This window comes from Pristis pectinata, chromosome 19 (assembly GCF_009764475.1).
Source record: "Pristis pectinata isolate sPriPec2 chromosome 19, sPriPec2.1.pri, whole genome shotgun sequence".
Taxonomy (NCBI): domain Eukaryota; kingdom Metazoa; phylum Chordata; class Chondrichthyes; order Rhinopristiformes; family Pristidae; genus Pristis; species Pristis pectinata.
Genome location: NC_067423.1, coordinates 44,005,297 through 44,022,493, shown reverse-complemented (window position 1 = coordinate 44,022,493; position 17,197 = coordinate 44,005,297). Strand labels below are relative to the sequence as shown.

The 17,197-nt window shown below is 44.6% G+C and overlaps 2 protein-coding genes across 4 annotated transcripts in view; one reads left to right on the top strand and one right to left on the bottom strand.

Annotated features, from left to right (window-relative positions):
* LOC127580612 (uncharacterized) overlaps positions 1-9,450 on the bottom strand; it is an 89,362-nt gene extending 79,912 nt beyond the window's left edge. For all 3 annotated transcript variants that reach the window (XM_052034233.1, XM_052034237.1, XM_052034238.1), the window contains exon 1: positions 9,212-9,450. The gene's annotated coding sequence lies outside the window, so the exon portion shown is untranslated. The remainder of the gene's footprint in view (positions 1-9,211) is intronic.
* A 148-nt stretch (positions 9,451-9,598) lies between these two features.
* The window catches only part of LOC127580399 (E3 ubiquitin-protein ligase Hakai-like), a 69,837-nt gene continuing 62,238 nt past the window's right edge, over positions 9,599-17,197 (top strand). The window contains 1 exon segment of the mRNA XM_052033807.1: positions 9,599-9,706. The gene's annotated coding sequence lies outside the window, so the exon portion shown is untranslated.

Below are 17,197 nucleotides of genomic sequence, written 5' to 3'. Positions count from 1 at the left end.
AAGCAGTTGTTTGGAACCAAGTGGCCTTGCCTGGTGTTTCAGGGGTGGGGGTGCCTGTCCCCTCCCCACCCCTCCCGCAGGCTCCCTCCTCACTCACTCCTCCCCTGACACCCCTCCCTCCTCACTGCCCCTCTAGTGTTGGAAACCTCCACATCTCTCTCCCTGCCCCTCCGCTGTTTCAACACTTGTCCCCATTCCTCAGATCCAACTTGCTTTTCCTGCTCCTGCACTGATTCAGTGACGGCCACACAACTCGGGCACTTTGTGTTGGCCGCAGAGGTTGTGCAATTGTTATAAACCAGTGCAGTCCCAACAGCAGCCCGGTGGGCATCTCACTGAGGATTATCTTTCTGCTGCACCATCCGATACTGAGGCTGTTGTCCTCCCAAATCCCCAGCAGTTACACTGAATCTCAATCTTCCCCAATCTACAGTGACTTCTATTTAAAAGGTTTCCTGCACACAGGTAATGCTCGGGTTACTGCACCGCTTTCACCAAGACCAGTGCAGAATGATCTTCCTTCCAGTCCAGTGCTGGATTCCCAGCATTCTTCATTCAACAGCTTCCCAAAAATCCCAGCCCTGCTCTACATTAATGCCTTGGAATAAATACCCAGTCCTGGTGTTCTGTGGATCTGTCCTTTAAACCTCGGGTCAGTTATATCAACGTCGACGGTCTTCATTGTGTTCTATGATTAAAGAGAGACTATTTCTGCCTCGCCAAATGAATCACCTTATGGAGTCACAGAGCACTACAGCACAGAAACAGGCCCTTCGGCCCATCTCCTCCATGCCAACCTGGTTTTCTGCCTCGTCCCATTTACCTGCACCCGGACAATATCCATTCGTACCTCTCTCATCTATGTACCCACCAAACTTCTCTTAAATGTTACAATTGAACCTGAATCTCCCACTCCCGCTGGCAGCTCGTTCCACACTCACACCACCCTCTGAGTGAAGTAGATCCCCCTCAGATCAGATTCCCCTTAAATATTTCACCTTTCACCCCAAACCTATGTCCTCCAGTTCTAGTCTCACCCAACCTAAGGGGAAAAAGCCTGCATGCATTCACCCTGTCTGTACCCCTCAGAATTTTGTATTTTTCTGTGAGATCTCCCCTCATTCTCCTGCGCTCCAGGGAATGAACTCCTAACCTATTCAACCTGTTCCTGTAACTCAGTTCCTCAAGTCTCGGCAACATCCGTGTCAATTTTTTCCTGTACGTAGATGACCAGAACTGCACACAATACTCTAAATTTGGCCTCACCAACATCTGGTACAACTTCAACATAACATCTCAACTCCTGTACACAATGCCCTGATTTGTGAAGGCCAATGTGCCAAAAACTCTCTTTACAACCCCATCCACCTGTGATGCCACTTTCAAGGAACTATGGATCTGTATGGATAGAAAAATAGGATGCCATATGGGAGGGAAGGGTTATATAGATCTTAGAGCAGGATAAAATGTTGGAACAACATTGTGGGCCGAATGGCCTGTACTGTGCTGTCGTGTTCTATGTTCTATTCCCAGGTCCCTTTGTTCTACCGCACACCTCAGAGCCCTACCATTCACTGTGTAAGTCTTACCCTGGTTTTCCCTCCCAAAGTGCAACACCTCACACTTGTCTGCATTAAATTACACCTGCCAACTTTCAGCCCATTTTTCCAGCTGATCCAGATCACTTTGCAAGCTTTGATAGCCTTCAGCACTGTCCACTATGCCCCCAATCTTGATTTCATCCACAAATTTGCTGATCCGGTTTACCACAGTATCATCGAAATCTTTAATATAGATGATAAACAGCAAGGCTCCCAGCACCGATCCCTGTGGCACACCACGAGTCACAGGCCTCCAATCAGAGAGACAACCATTTACTACCACTCTCTGGCTTCTCCTGCTAATCCAGTTGAAGACTTCATCCTGAATGCCAAGCGACTTAACCTTCTGGACCAGCCTCCCATGCAGGACTTTGCCAAAGGTCTTGCTAAAGTCCATATAGACAACGTCCACTGCCTTCCCTTCATCAATCTTCCTAGTAACCTCCTTGAGAAACTCTATTAGATTGGTTCGACAAAACCTGCCATGCACAAAGCCACGTTGACAATCCCAAATCAGGCCCTGTCTATCCAAATACTTATATATCCTGTCCCTCAGAATGCCTTCCAACAATTTACCCATGACTGACGTCAGGCTCACCAGCCTATAATTTCCTGCCTTATTCTTAGAGCCTTTCTTGAACAATGGAAGAACATCAGCTGTCCTCCAGTCCTCCGGCACCTCACCCGTGGCTAAGGGCGTTTTAAATATCTCTGCCAGAGCCCCTGCAATTTCTGCACTAGCCTCCCATAAGCACTGAGGAGACACCTCATCAGGTCCTGGGGATTTATCCACCCTAATTCGCCTCAAGACAGCAAGCACCTCCCCTTCCGTAATCCGGATACTGTCCCTGACCTCACTGCTCTTTTTCCTCAGTTCAATAGACTCTGTGTCTTGTACTTAACATCACAGAAGGAGGCCATTTGGCCCATTGAGTCCAAGCCAGCTCTCAGGAGGACAATCCAATGAGTCCCATTCCCTCCTCCCTATTTCTCTGCACTCTTCAACTTATTCTCCCTCACACATACCCAACAACTCCCCTTTGACTCCTTCTGCCATTAACTTAAACTCAGTGGTAATTTCCCAGACCTGGCACATCATTGGGATGTGGGAGTATCAGAGCGCGCAGAGGAAGGACACACAGTGAGAGAGAAGGTGCAGAATGCACACAGACCGTGCCCAAGGTAAGGATCAGACCCTGGAGCTGGGAGGTAGCGGCACCACCTGTGCACCATCACACACTGATGTGGGAGGCAGTGTTTAAAACACATTTCACTTTTACGTTCACCTTCAATTCCATTCAGCAGTCTGTTCTCACCTTTCCTGTAACTGCTCACTTCCACATATTATATTGGAAATGTTCCACATGGCCATCTTCTGTAAATGTCGCTCATTTCCACATCCTCCACCCTCTGGGTAATGCTTTGATGTTGATCCTTAAATATCTAATATTACAGTCTGAAGAAGGAATCTTGGGAATTGTAAGAAAATTGGGAAAGTTTGTAATATGGTCAGTTCAAATGTCAGACAGACTGGAAAGGGATGATTGGGAAATGGGCCAATAGTGGATCAAAGAGGACAATCTGGGTGTTCTCCAATCCAGGCAGCATCCTGGTAAATCTCCTCTGCACCCTGTCTAAAGCTTCCACATCCTTCTTTTCCTGAGGTGACCAGAACTGAACACAATATTCTAAGTGTGGTCGAACCAGGGGTTTATACAGCTGCAACATTACCTCACAGCTCTTGAACTCAACACCCTGACTAATGAAGGCCAACACACCATATGCCTTCTTAACAACCCTATCAACTTGCATGGCAACTTTGAGGGATCCATGGATTTGGACCACAAGGTCCCTCTGTTTCTCCGTACTGCAAAGAATTCTGCCATTAACCCCGTAAACTGCCTTCAAATTCTACCGTCCAAAGTGAGTCACTTTGAGGAAGTGAAGGGTTAAGAATTGCAACCATACCTATAACTGGTAAACAAAAAATATATATATGCATTTATATTTCTCTAGCAAGGACTAGCAAGCTGCTGACCCACTAGTTAAGTTGGAATGTTAAGTATGTTAACTGCCTTTGTTTCGGGCAATGGACCATTCCGTTATGTCAGACTGTGGTGATACTGGGTGTTATTAACATCGAGGTGGAGGCTTGGTCTAAACAATGAAGGGTGATACCTGCCTTTGAAAGCCTTGATTATAACTCAATTATACTAAGACAAGAAGTGCGATAGCTGTCTCGGGATCTCTATAGCTTGACCGAATCTCGCGGCGCCGTATACATGGGATGTGCATGACAATTCCTGTATAAATGTCTGTCTGCCCTTTGTGCGGAGAGAACTCGGGAAGCGACTCTTAGTGAGTGCTGAAGAGAATTCTCCTAGCGGTGCACTGCTAATAAGGCTATTTGTTCGAATCGACCTTGTGGCACTGTGTTACTTAAAGCGGACAGAAGGGGAAAATTAATTTCCGGATGACAACTTCACACTTTTCCAGGCTGAACTCCATCTGCCAATTCTCAGCCCAACTTTCAGCCTATCAATGTCGCATTGTAACCCTCAACAACCTTCTACACTATCCACACCACCACCAACCTTTCTGTCATCTGCAAACTTACTAACCCACCTTTCCACATATTCATCCAAGTCATTTATAAAAACCTCAAAGAACAGGGGTCCCAGAACAGATCCCTGGGAACACCACTGGTCACTGACCTCCAGGCACAATACATTCCATCTACACCACTCTCTGCCTTCTATGGGTGAACCAATGCGGAATCCACACAGCCAAGTTTCCCTGGATCCCATGCCTCTCTCGACCTTCTGAATGAGCCTATCATGGGGAACCTGATCAAACACCTTACTGAAGTCCGTATACACCACATAGACGGTTCTACCCTCATCAATTTGTTTGGTGTCATCCTCAAAGAATTAAATTAGGCTCGTGAGGCATGACCTGCCCCTCACAAAGCCATGCTGACTGTCCCTAATCAGCTTATGCTTCTTCAAATGCTCATAAATCCTATCCCAAAGAATCTTTTCCAATAATTTTCCCAGCACTGAAGTAAGACTCACTGGTCTATAATTCCCAGGATTATCCTTACTGCTTTTCTTGAACAAAGGAATAACATTTGCCACCCTCCAATCATCTGGTACTACTCCTGTGGCCAGTGAGGACACAAAGATCATCACCAGGGGCTCAAAAATCTCTTCCCCCACTTCCCGTAGTATCCTGGGACATATCCCATCCAGCCTCATCGACTTATCTATCCAAACGTTTTTCAAAAAATCCAGCACATCCTCCTTCTTAATATCGACATGTTCCAACGTCAAGGTCTGTCTCACAGGTGAATTCTGAAGCAAGATATTCATTAAGGACCTCCACTACCTCCTCCAACTGCAGGTACATGTTTCCTCCTCTATCCTGAATCGATCCTACCCTCATTCCAGTCATCCTCTTGTTCTTCACATCTGAGTAGAACGTTTTGAGATTTTCCTTAATCCTGCTCGTCAAGGCCTTCTCATGCCCCTTTCTAGCTCCCCTTAGTCCATTCTTAAGCTCCTTCCTGGCTACCTTGTAACTCTCTGGAACCCTGTCTGATCCTTGCTTCCTAAACCTTAAGTAAGCTTCTTTCTTCCTCTTCACTGGATATTCCACATCTCTTGTCAACCATGGTTCCTTCACTCTACCATCATTTTCCTGCCTCAATAGGACAAACCCATCCAGAACACCCTGCAAATGACCGCCAAACAACCTCTACATTTCCATTGTGCATTTCCCTGAGTACATCTGGTCCCAATTTATTCTCCCAAGTTCCTGCCCAATAGCATCAGAATCTCCCCTCCCCCAATTAAATACTTTCCCATTCTGTTTGCTCCTTTCCCTCTCCAAGGCAAGGGTAAAGGTCAGGGAGTTGTGGTCACCATCTCCGAAATGGTCATCCACCGAGAGATCTGACACCTGACCAGGTTCATTGCCTAGTACCAGATCCAGAATGGCCTCTCCTCTAGTCGGCCTCTCTACATATTGTGTCATAAATCCATCCTGGACACACCTAACAAATTCTGCCCCATCCAAATCTTTTGCACTCAGAAGGTGCCAATCAATATCAGGGAAGTTGAAATCACTCATGACAACAACCCTGTTATTTTTGCACCTTTCCAAAATCTGCCTCCCGATTTGTTCCTTAGTGTCTGTTGCTATGGCAGGGTCTACAACATGGGTGGAATTGGGTGGTGCGGGCTCATTAGGCCGGAAGGGTCTGTTACAGTGCTGTAGAAATAAAGTTTAAAAAAATGATTGCTCCCTTCCTGTTTCTGACCTCCATCCACACTGACTCATGGACAATCCCTCCAAGACGTCTTCCCTTTCTGCAGCTGTGATACTATCCCTGATCAGCAATTTTACCTCCCTTCCTGTCCCTTTTAAAACATCTAAACCCCAGAACAACCAGAAGCCATTCCCGCTCTTGTGATAGCCAAGTCTCTGTAATGGTCACAACATCATAATTCCATGTACTGACCCATGCTCTAAGTTCATCATCCTTGTTCCTGACACTTACTGAATTAAAATAGACACAGTTCAACCCATCCAACTGACTGCAATTTTGCCCAATCAACTGCCTATCCTTCCTCGCAGTCTCTCTACATGCTGCATCAACCTGTACACCAACTGCCCCACCTTGTGACCTGTCACTGGGGTTCCCATCCCCCTTAGTGACATGGTGTCATGACAACAACCTTTCCCTCAATGTCAGCAAAACAAAAGAGCTGGTCATTGACTTCAGAAAGGGGGATGGTGCACATGCACCTCTTTACATCAATGGTGCTGAGGTCGAAGGGGTTGAGGACTTCAATTTCCTGGGAGTGAACATCACCAGTAGCCTGACCTGGTCCAACCACATAGACACCACGGCCAAGAAAGCTCACCAGTACCTCTACTTCCTCAGGAGGCTAAAGAAATTTGGCACGTCCCCTTTGACTCTCACCAACTTCTATCGATGCCCCATAGAAAGCATCCCCAAGTCGGATGCATGACTATCATTCCCCCCGACCACATCGACAATCCCTGGGACCACCATCACGACCACCTCCGATAGTTGTGGAGGTGCGGCAGCCCACACTCCTGTAAAAAGGTTACATCAGTCTTGACCTTGGCAAGGTGCTTCAAGGCATTAACACAGAACATGGTGCTCTTCACACTGCGCACGTTCACAGATGCCAGATTTATCTCCATCGGTATCTGAGTTGAGGGATCACATGGATTCTGCTGCAGGGAGGTAACTTCTCCATCATTGAAGTCACAGAGGTGGTGGGGGTGGGGGTGGGGGTGGGGGTGGGGCAGCTCCTCATGGCTGACGTAAAGTACCGTAATACTCCGCTCCGGCTAATCAATGCGCCTCACCCGTGCTGAGTGAGTGGCTGGCTGCCCTCAAGCAGCTCCCACCACTGCTGGCAACGTCCCCACCAGTCATTCTGGCCGGTGACTTCAACTGCATCATTGATGCAGCTGGACAATCTGGCAGTGCCGACAGGAGACTGGACAGCAGCTCCAGTCTCCTGATGGGAACGGTTAAAGACGCAAAGTTGTGCGACGCCTTCAGCACCCCTGCAGGTGGAGCACAGTCACAATACACTTGGACCGGAACAGACAGCTCAGTACGGTCCCGGATAGACTTCCCCTTCACATCGAAGGCAGTCATGGTCAGATTCACCGAGGTCACACCGGTGTTCTTCTCCGACCACCTTCGAGCCTCCTGTCACCTACAGGAGGACCTGAAGGCAGGCAGAGGGATGTGGAAGTTGAATGTCAAGCCGCTGAACCCAGAGAACATGGAGGAACTAAAGAGGGATTACACAGGTTGGAGAACTATGAAGTCCCTCTTTGACTCCCCAATTCACCGGTGGGAAGCAACCAAGGAGAACATCAAGAGATTCTTCATCCTCAAAGGTGTTCAGAAAGCAAGACAGAGTCAGAGGGAACTGCGCCAACTCCAGACAGACTTGTAGCAACTTCTCCTTCTGCAGTCGAGGGGGGTGGATGTGAGACAGGAACTCCGAGAGGTGAAGAGTCAGCAAGCTGCGCTCTTTGACTCTGAATCGTTGAAGATCATCTTCAGATCCAGGGTCTGCTTTGTGGGTCAGGATGAGACATGCTCACACTTCTTTTTCTTCCGAAAGGTTCACAGGGGGAGCTCTATCATCCACAGCCTTAAGGAAGAGGATGGCTCAGTAACATCCTCACAGATGGACATACAGAGGATCTGCAGATCCCTCGATGTCAGTCTGTATGGCCTCCCAAAACATCCTGTCCTCTATCACAGAGGTGCTAGATGACAGCAAGCAGGAGATCCTGGATCAGCCACTGTCCCTGGAGGAGTTGACTGGCTCCATCCGTTCCCCTGGCATGAGTTAAACTCCCAGAAGCAACGGGGTACCGGCAGAGCTGTACTCGGCTCTGTGGGACTGGATGGGCCCGGACCTGCTGGAAGTGTACAACGCTGGCAGAATGGCAGACTCCATGAGGAAGGGCATCATTACCCTCATCAACAAGCAAAAGGGGAGAGGGAGGACATCAGGAACTGGAGACCCGTTTCACTGTTGAATGTAAACTATAAGATCCTTTCCAAGGCCATCACCAACTGGGTCAAGTCTGCTCTGGGACAGGTGATCCACCTGGGCTAAACCTGTTCTGTACTTGACAGGAAAATCTCTGACAGCCTTGTGTTGCTCAAGGATACCATCACCTACGTGCAGGACAGAGGGGTGAACACGTGCCTGGTCAGCTTGGACCAGGAAAAGGCCTTCGACAGGACATCACACACGTACATGATGGACGTGGTCTCCAAAATGGGTTTTGGGGAGGGAATCAGGAATGGGATCCAACTGCTCCACACAGATCTCCGTAGTGCAGTGCAAATCAATGGGTGGGAGACAGAGAGTTTCGCCATCAGGTCTGGAGTCAGGCAGGGTCGTCCACTCTCCCCCGTCTTGTATTGTGTGCTGCACTGAACCCTTTGCCAAATCCATCAGGAAGGACGAGAGCACAAGAGGGGTGACGTTGCCGGGCAGTGGGGGCACACGAGGCAAAACCTCCCTGTACATGGACGATGTCTCCGTCTTCTGCTGGGACCCGCGGTCAGTTCACAGATTGATCAGCATCTGCGGCCAGTTGGAGTTGGCATCGGGGGCCAGAGTGAACCGCAGGAGGAGGGAGGCCGTGCTCTTCGGTAACCGGCCCGACCGATCCACCGTCGCCCCCACCGTCAGCTCCGACCTCCTGAAGGACATTGATGTGTTCTGCCATTTCCGCCATCTCCAACGGGACCCAGCACCAAGCACATCTTCCCCTCGCCACCCCTTTCTGCCTGTGGCAGGGACCGCTCTCTCCGCACCTCCCTCCTTCACTCCTCCTTCCCCACCCATCCCACTGCCGCCCCCTTTCCCCTCCCTCCCCACCTGTCACCCTCCCCCGGTGGGTCTGCTCCCTGCCCAGCACCATCTCTGCCCTGCATCTCCCTCTCCCCACCCTGTGCCCACCCCACCTCCCCTCTGCTCTCCACCCCTCACTGCTCTGCTTTCCCCTCCTATATATTGGGCCCCTTTTCCCACCTTCAGTCCTGAGGAAGGGTCCTGAGGCCAAACGTTCACCGTCTGCTTCTCCCCACAGAGGCTGCGCGGCCGCTGAGCTCCTCTCGCGCCATGACGTCACACACCGACTGCCCGGCTCGCGGACCTGACGTCACACACGGATTGCCCATTCGCGGCGACGTCACAAACGAGCTCGTCACACGCGGTTGTTACGTCACACACGCGCTGCTCGGCTCGCGCGGAGACGGTTTAACGGCCGAGCGCGCGCCCACCAACCGCCACCTGTCAACAGAGGATGCGCGGGATACGTGGTTCCCATTGGCGCGACGGGATGTCAATCCCTAGTGACAACCAATAGCGTTACCCCGCAGACCCCGCCCCCCGCTCCCTCCCAAACTCCCGGTCAGACCTCAGAGCGAATGTGCCGCAGTTTTATTTATTTCCATTTCCCCCCCGAGGGGAGTTGCGGGCGGTGCTGAACCGGTTTCCCCACCGACAGTGGAGCGGCCGTAGCCGGTGAGTTGGCTGATTTACTGCTGAGAGGCAGGAGGAGGCCGCTCGGCCCGTCTCGTTTACTCTCCCCCACAGACGCTGCCTGAGCTGCTGAGCTCCTCCAGCATCAGAACGGTTCCCACCTGGATCGCAGCATCTGCCGTCCTTTGGTTGTCGGCAGTGAGTGGGGAAGCAGGAGGATGCCCAGAGTGGGGCAGTGGTGGGGAGCAGGTCAGACACAACAACAGCAGCGACTGGGAACTGTTCCCTGTGTCCTGGGAACACACAGTCTTCTCATGGGAGCGTCTGGGAAGGGAAGGAGGAGGGAAAGTGGTCGTTGTGGTCACATCTGAGGGGCAGAATATGCAGCTTTCTTCATTCTGAGTCAAAACACCTGTCCAAGGTTATTTTAAATCCCAGAAGCAGGGGAGATGTGATCCCGGGTGCAGGGGGCAGGGGCTGGGTCTCCATCAGATCCTCAGTGAGATGGTTCCAGTGGCAAGGTGTAGGGATGTGAATATAGTGCTCAGGGCCACATTTCATCACCGATCCTGACAGAGTGACAGATATAACTTTGAAACAGGAAACAATGGAAATGCACAGAAGTTTCACTCGCTGTCAGTTGTTGAATAAACGTTGCCAGACACTGATCACAGTGCTGATACCTGACTGTTCACAGGGAGGTGTTAGCACTGGGGACAACAGTGTTGGTCAAAAGGTAAAATGTGGCAGATTTCAATCAGACAAGGGATGTGAAGCATCAAAATCAGGTTTATTATCATTGACATATGTCATGAAACTTCTTTTGTGGCAGCAGTACAGTGCAAGACAGAAAGACATAAAAATTACTTTCAGACACGGAAATAAATAAATTGTGCCAAAGAGGAATAACGAGGTCGTGTCCATGGACCGTTCAGAAATCTGATGGTGGAGGGGAAGAAGCTGTTCCTGAAACATTGAGTGTGGGTCTTGAGGCTCCTGTACCTCCTCCCCGATGGCATGAAGAGGGCATGTCCCGGGTGGTGAGGGTCCATAATGATGTTTTGAAACAAACGTACTGTGGTGCCACTATGGTTAAGATTGAATCTTAGTGTCAAGAGTCATTGATCGTAGAGTGCAGAAATAAGGCTTTAACCCACCATGGCTGTGCCATCCATTAGTCTATCTATACTAATCCTATTTACCACCACCTGGTCTGTAGCCAACTCTCCCTTTACATTTCGAATGCTCACCCAGATGCTCCTGAAATATTGTCAGAGTATCTTTCTTTTCTTTTCCAACCTTTTTATTAGTTTTCAAATTAATACAGATTAATATTTACATCAATATTTGTACATGTAATACAAAGAGAGCAGGAGAACAATCATGGCATAGATAATCATAAAGAACAATAAATAAAAAAAAATCTGTAGATCCCACTATCTCCTTGTAAATTAAGATAATATAAAAGAAAGAAAAGAAAAAGATTTATTATATATATAAAAGAAAAGAAAGAAAAAAATCCCCAAATCAATAAGAAAAATTATAAACGATATATCAAACCAAACTAAACTAAACAGAAAAATTTCAAAAAAAAAACCAAAAGAAAAAAGACTGGACTAAAATTTCTCAGTAGAAACAGAGCAATATTATGTCGTCAACTCCGTTCCTCTAAGTTGGAAAGTTATTGAAAGGGGATCTATATCATGTGAAAATATTGAATAAATGGACTCCAAATATCTTCAAATTTAAACGAAGGATCAACAGTACCACTCTTAATTTTTTCCAAATTTAAACATGATCTAGTTTGAGAGAACCATTGAAAAGTAGTAGAGGGTATTGGATCCTTCCATTTAAGCAAAATGGATCATTTAGCCATTAATGTAACAAAAACAATCATACGGTTAGCGGAAGCAGATAAATTGCTGGACTCTATCCTTGGTAATCCAAAAATTGCAGTGATAGGGTGAGGTTGTAAATCAATCTTCAATACATTTGAAATAATGTTAAAAATGTCTTTCCAATATTTTTCCAAAACATATGTGTCAAAAAAGCCATATTCGATTTACATCTGTCACATATAGGATTTATATGGTTATAAAAACAAGCTAGCTTATCTTTTGACATATAGGTCCTGTGAACTACCTTAAACTGTATCAAAGAGTGGCACACATTGAAGATGTATTAACTAAATGAAGAATTTTCTTCCTTGTCTCTGTAGGTAAAGGTGTCTGGAGTTCACTTTCCCATTCGTTCTTAATTTTGTCCAGTGATTCTGGACGTATTTTCATAATTAAATCATAGATTATTGCTATCAAGCCTTTCTGATAAGGATTAAGACCTAATTTTTTTTTCATAATTTCAGTTTTGTAAGGTGTTGGAAAAGAGGGTATAGTAGCTTTTAAGAAATTCCTAATCTACAAAAATCGAAAAAAGTGTGATCTAGGCAAATTGTATTTGTTAGACAATTGTTCAAAAGACGAAAAACAGTTATCAATGAATAAATCATGAAAACATACTATTCCCTTCCTTTTCCATATGGAAAAAGCTGAGTCAATTCTGGATGGATGAAAGAAAAAATTAGATTGAATGGGACTTGACAAGTTAAATTTATTCAATCCAAAAAATTTACGAAATTGAAACCATATTCGTATTGTATGTCTAACAATTGGGTTAATCATATGTTTACTTGATTTGGTAAGTACAAAAGGGAGTGAAGCTCCTAAAATAGAAAATAATGAAAATTCAAGTACTGATTGGTGCTCAAGGCATACCCATTTGGGGCATTGAATTACATCTGAATCTTCTATCCAAAAAATTAAATATCTGATATTAATTGCCCAGTAATATAATCTAAAGTTAGGCAGAGCCATACCACCATCCTTTTTTAGTTTTTGTAAATATATCTTACTTAACCTTGGGTTTTTATTCTGCCAAATATATGAAAGAATTTTAGAATCAATAGTGTCAAAAAAAGACTTTGGGACGAAAGTTGGAATCGCTTGAAATAAATATAAAAATTTTGGTAAAATATTCATCGTAACCACATTAATTCAGCCTACCAATAATAAAGACAGTGGGGACCATTTGGTAAATAATTGTTTAACATGGTCAATTAAAGGCAATAGATTAGCTTTAAATAAGTCCTTATGTTTCTTGGTAATGTTAACACCTAAGTACATAAAGTAGTCAGTTACCAATCTAAAAGGTAATTGCCTATAAATTGGGGTTTGCAAATTTAATGGAAGAAGTTCGCTCTTATTAAGATTTAATCTATAGCCAGAAAAAACGCTAAACTGATCTAGTAGTGATAGTACTGAGGGGATAGATTCATCCGGATTAGAAATATAAAGTAACAGGTCATTCGCGTAGAGAGATATCTTATAAATCTTCTGTCTGCGAGTAATGCCACATATATTTGAAGGGTCCCAGAGTGTAATAGCCAAGGGTTCTAAAGCAATATCAAATAATAAAGGGCTTAACAGGCAACCTTGTCTAGTACCTCAAAAAAGCCTAAACAAAGGAGATCTTTGATTATTAGTAAGTATTGAAGCCATAGGTGTATAATAAATCATTTTAATCGCAGATATAAATTTAAGGCTAAAATTAAATTTTTGAAGTGTAATGAATAGATATTCCCATTCGACTCTGTCAAATGCCTTTTCAGCATCTATTGAAACAACACATTTTGGAATTTGGGATGAAGGGGTATATATTATATTCATTAATCTCCTAATATTAAAATGTAAATAACGATTCTGAATAAATCCTGTCTGGTCTTCAGAGATAATTTGTGGAAGAACCTTTTCCAATGTAAAGGCCAATAATTTGGAAAATATTTTTGAATCTACATTTAATAAAGGAATAGGTCTATAAGATGCACCATCAGTGGGATCTTTATCCTTTTTAAGAATTAAAGAAATAGTTGCTTCATAGAAAGATTGTGGTAGTTTACCTACTGATAGGGCATCTTTAAAAATTTTGGCTAACCAAGGAACAAGAATATCAGAAAAGGATTTTAAAAATTCAGCTGTATATCCGTCAGGGCCGGATGCTTTACCCAAGTTCATTGAAAATATTACTTTCTTTATTTCTTCCTCCGAAATGGGAGCATCTAATGTAGAGCGTTCATTTAAAGATAATCGGGGAATCTTCAGATCTCTTAAAAATTCATGCATTAATGTAGGATCCTCAGGGGATTCTGATTGTTATAAAGAAGAATAAAATTCTTGAAAGGATTTGTTAGTTTGAACATGATCTATTGTGTAGGTACCATCTGGTTTACGAATTTTATTAATCTGACGTTTAGATAAAGTAGCTTTCAGTTGGTTGACCGATAATTGACCAGATTTGTCACCATGTATATAAAATTGACTTTTATTTTTAAGTAGTAGGTTTTCAACTGAAGATGTTAATAATAAACTATGTTGTAATTGGAGTTCTGTTCTCTTTTTAAAAAGCCCCGGATTAGGAGTATTAGAATATTTTTTATTGATTTCTTTAAACTTGTCATCTAATATATGTATTTCGTTATTAGTTCATTTTTTCAATCCAGTGGAATATGAAATAATTTGACCACGGATATATGCTTTAAAAGTATCCCATATTATCCCACTGGAAATTCTTCAGTAAAATTAGTTAAGAGGAAAAATGAGATCTGTTCTTTAATAAATTGGACGAAATCTAAATCTTGTAATAGAGAAGGTTAAATCGCCATTGTCTGACATCAAAGAATACATCTGGTAATTTAGTTAATAATCTCAATGGTGCATGATGAGAAATGGCTAGTGCATCGTATTTACAGTCCGTAGTTAGTGGAGCTAGTCTAGCATCAGTAAAAAAAATAATCAATCCTCGAGTAATTATGGTAGACATGAGAAAAGAATGAAAATTCTTTATCATATGAGTGTAGAGATCTCCAAACATCTAAAATTCTGGATTCAACTAAGAAGGAATTAATAAAGACAGCGTATTTGTTTGGAAGTGCAGGATTTGACACAGAACTATCCATCGAAGGGTTTAGACAGCAGTTAAAATCTCCACCCATAATCACAGTGTATTCATTTAAATTAGGAAAAAATGCAAACAGATGTTTAAAAAATTCAGGGTGACCTACATTGGATGCATAAACATTAACCATAACAACTTTTTTGTTATGAAGTAGACCAGTAATTAATAAAAATCTACCATTTGGGTCTGATATTGTCTCATAACGGACAAACGAAAGTGAGGAGTCTATAAAAATAGAGACTCCTTTCACATTTGCTTGTGAATTTGAATGGAACTGTTGACTCCTCCAAAATCTAAAAAAACGTTTTCCTCCTAATGTGAGTCTCCTGAGCGAAAATGATCTGAGAATTTAATCTATGAAAAACTTCAAAGATCATCTTGCGCTTAACCGGATTGTTTAAACCGTTAACATTCCATGAAATAAAATTAATAGTCTTATCCATTTTAACAGATTAAAAAACATATGCTCCTGAAATATTGTCAGAGTATCTGCCTCCACCACCTTCTCAGGCAGTGTGTCCCAGGCTATAAGCACCCTACTTCCCTAGGTTGTCTAAACATTATACTCCTTACTTCAATCTGTGCTCTCTGGTCTTAGACACCACTCTGCGGAAAAAAGTTTATTCACCTTCTACCTGAATCGATACCTTGATCATATCTCCCTTTGTCTGTCTCTGCTCCAAGGCAAGCTCAGCCAGGGCAGTCTCTTCTGATAATTGAAATATTCAATCTCCTTTGCACCCTCTCCAGTGCAATCGCATCCTTTCTATATTCTGGTAACCAGAACTGTGCACACACTTCCAGTTTTGTGTTTATAGAGTTTATAAAATTGAAACAAGAGCTGACTTCAGTTGTATTCTGTGCATCAGCTAATGACGGTAGGCATGCTGAATGCTGCCTTCACCACGCTGTGTACCAGTGCTGCCACCTTCAGGGTTCTCAGGATTTATGTGCAATGATCCTTTGTTACTCAATCGTCCAAAGGGTCTGATCATTCATGGTGAATACCCTACCCTTATTTGAACCTGAAATGCATTAACACACACTTTTCAATAAAATTTAATCTGCCATTGCTCCGCCTAACAAGATGAATAACGATCCCCAAACACTGGTTCAAATTCAGTCAGGGCAGTTGGAATACTTAAGATTCAAGCAATTAAAACAATTGTTGCAGCTGGATGTGAAAGGCTAACGTCATCAATGCTTGCAATGAAGCGATATGTTTATCCAAAATAACAGGCAGTCAAGTTTTGGAATATAAATCTGGCCTCTTTTCTCTGGCCTGCACGTGTGTCCACCCTCGCCACTGAGGCCAGTTCTCAAATGCCATCAAGTGCTGGGATCCCCTTGCTCTGAATTCAATGACTGCTTCACCCTTGTTGCTACTTTTTAAGACCAGATCCATGTGTCCTTACCCGGGGAGAGGAGAGGGAAAAGCACAGTGCTCCTCAGAACTTTGACTCATTGGAGATGTGGGAGAGCATTGGTGGTGCATTAAACCTCATTCAGTTTTTAGATGGTTGAAGTGAGCATGTTGGCAAGGGAATGGAGAATGTGCCCATCGCAGTAACTGGAGAACCTCACCACATGTACATGTGAGCATGACAAGTCTTTAGCCCGACCGATAATGCACGCTGGCTCTGAACAGAAAAGGGGAGAGAGGGGATCCTGAAACACTAACTCTGTGACTCTAAACAGTTGTACAGCACAGAAAGAATCCCTTCAGTCCAACTTGTCCATGCTGACTAAAGTGCCTATCCAAGCTAGTCCGGTTTGCCTGCATTTGGCCCATATTCTTCTAAACCTCTTCTATCCATATACCTGTCCAAATGTCTTCTGAATGTTGTACTTGTACCTACCTTTACCGATCCTCTGGCAGCTTGATCTGTGTACCCACCGCCCTGTGTGTGGAACAACTTGCCCCTCAGATACCCTTTAAATCCTTCACTGCTCACCTTGAACCTGTGTACTCCAGTTTTAGTCTCCCCTACCCTGTGGAAAAGATTGTGACCATCCTTATCTATGCCCTCGTGATTTTATAAACCACTATAAGGTCACTCCTTATTGCCGAAACAGGTCTACAGCGGATGCCATCTCCTTGGCCCTACACTCAGCTCTGGAGCATCTGGACAGTAAAGACACCTATGTTAGACTATTGTTTATTGATTACAGCTCTGCCTTCAATACAATAATCCCAAGCAAGCTTGTCACCAAACTCCAAGAACTAGGACTCAACACCTTGCTCTGTAACTGGATCCTTGACTTTCTAACAAATACCGCAATGAGTGAGGATAGGCAGCAATACCTCCGGCACGATTATTCTCAACACTGGTGCCCCACAAGGCCGTGTCCTCAGCCCCCTACTCCCTATATACTCATAAGTGTGTGGCCAGCTTCTGCTCTAACTCCATCTGCTAGTTTGCAGATGATACCACCGTTGTAGGCCGTATCTCAAACAGTGATGAGTCAGAGTACAGGAAGGAGATAGAGAGCTTAGTGGAATAGTGTCATAACAACAACCTTTCC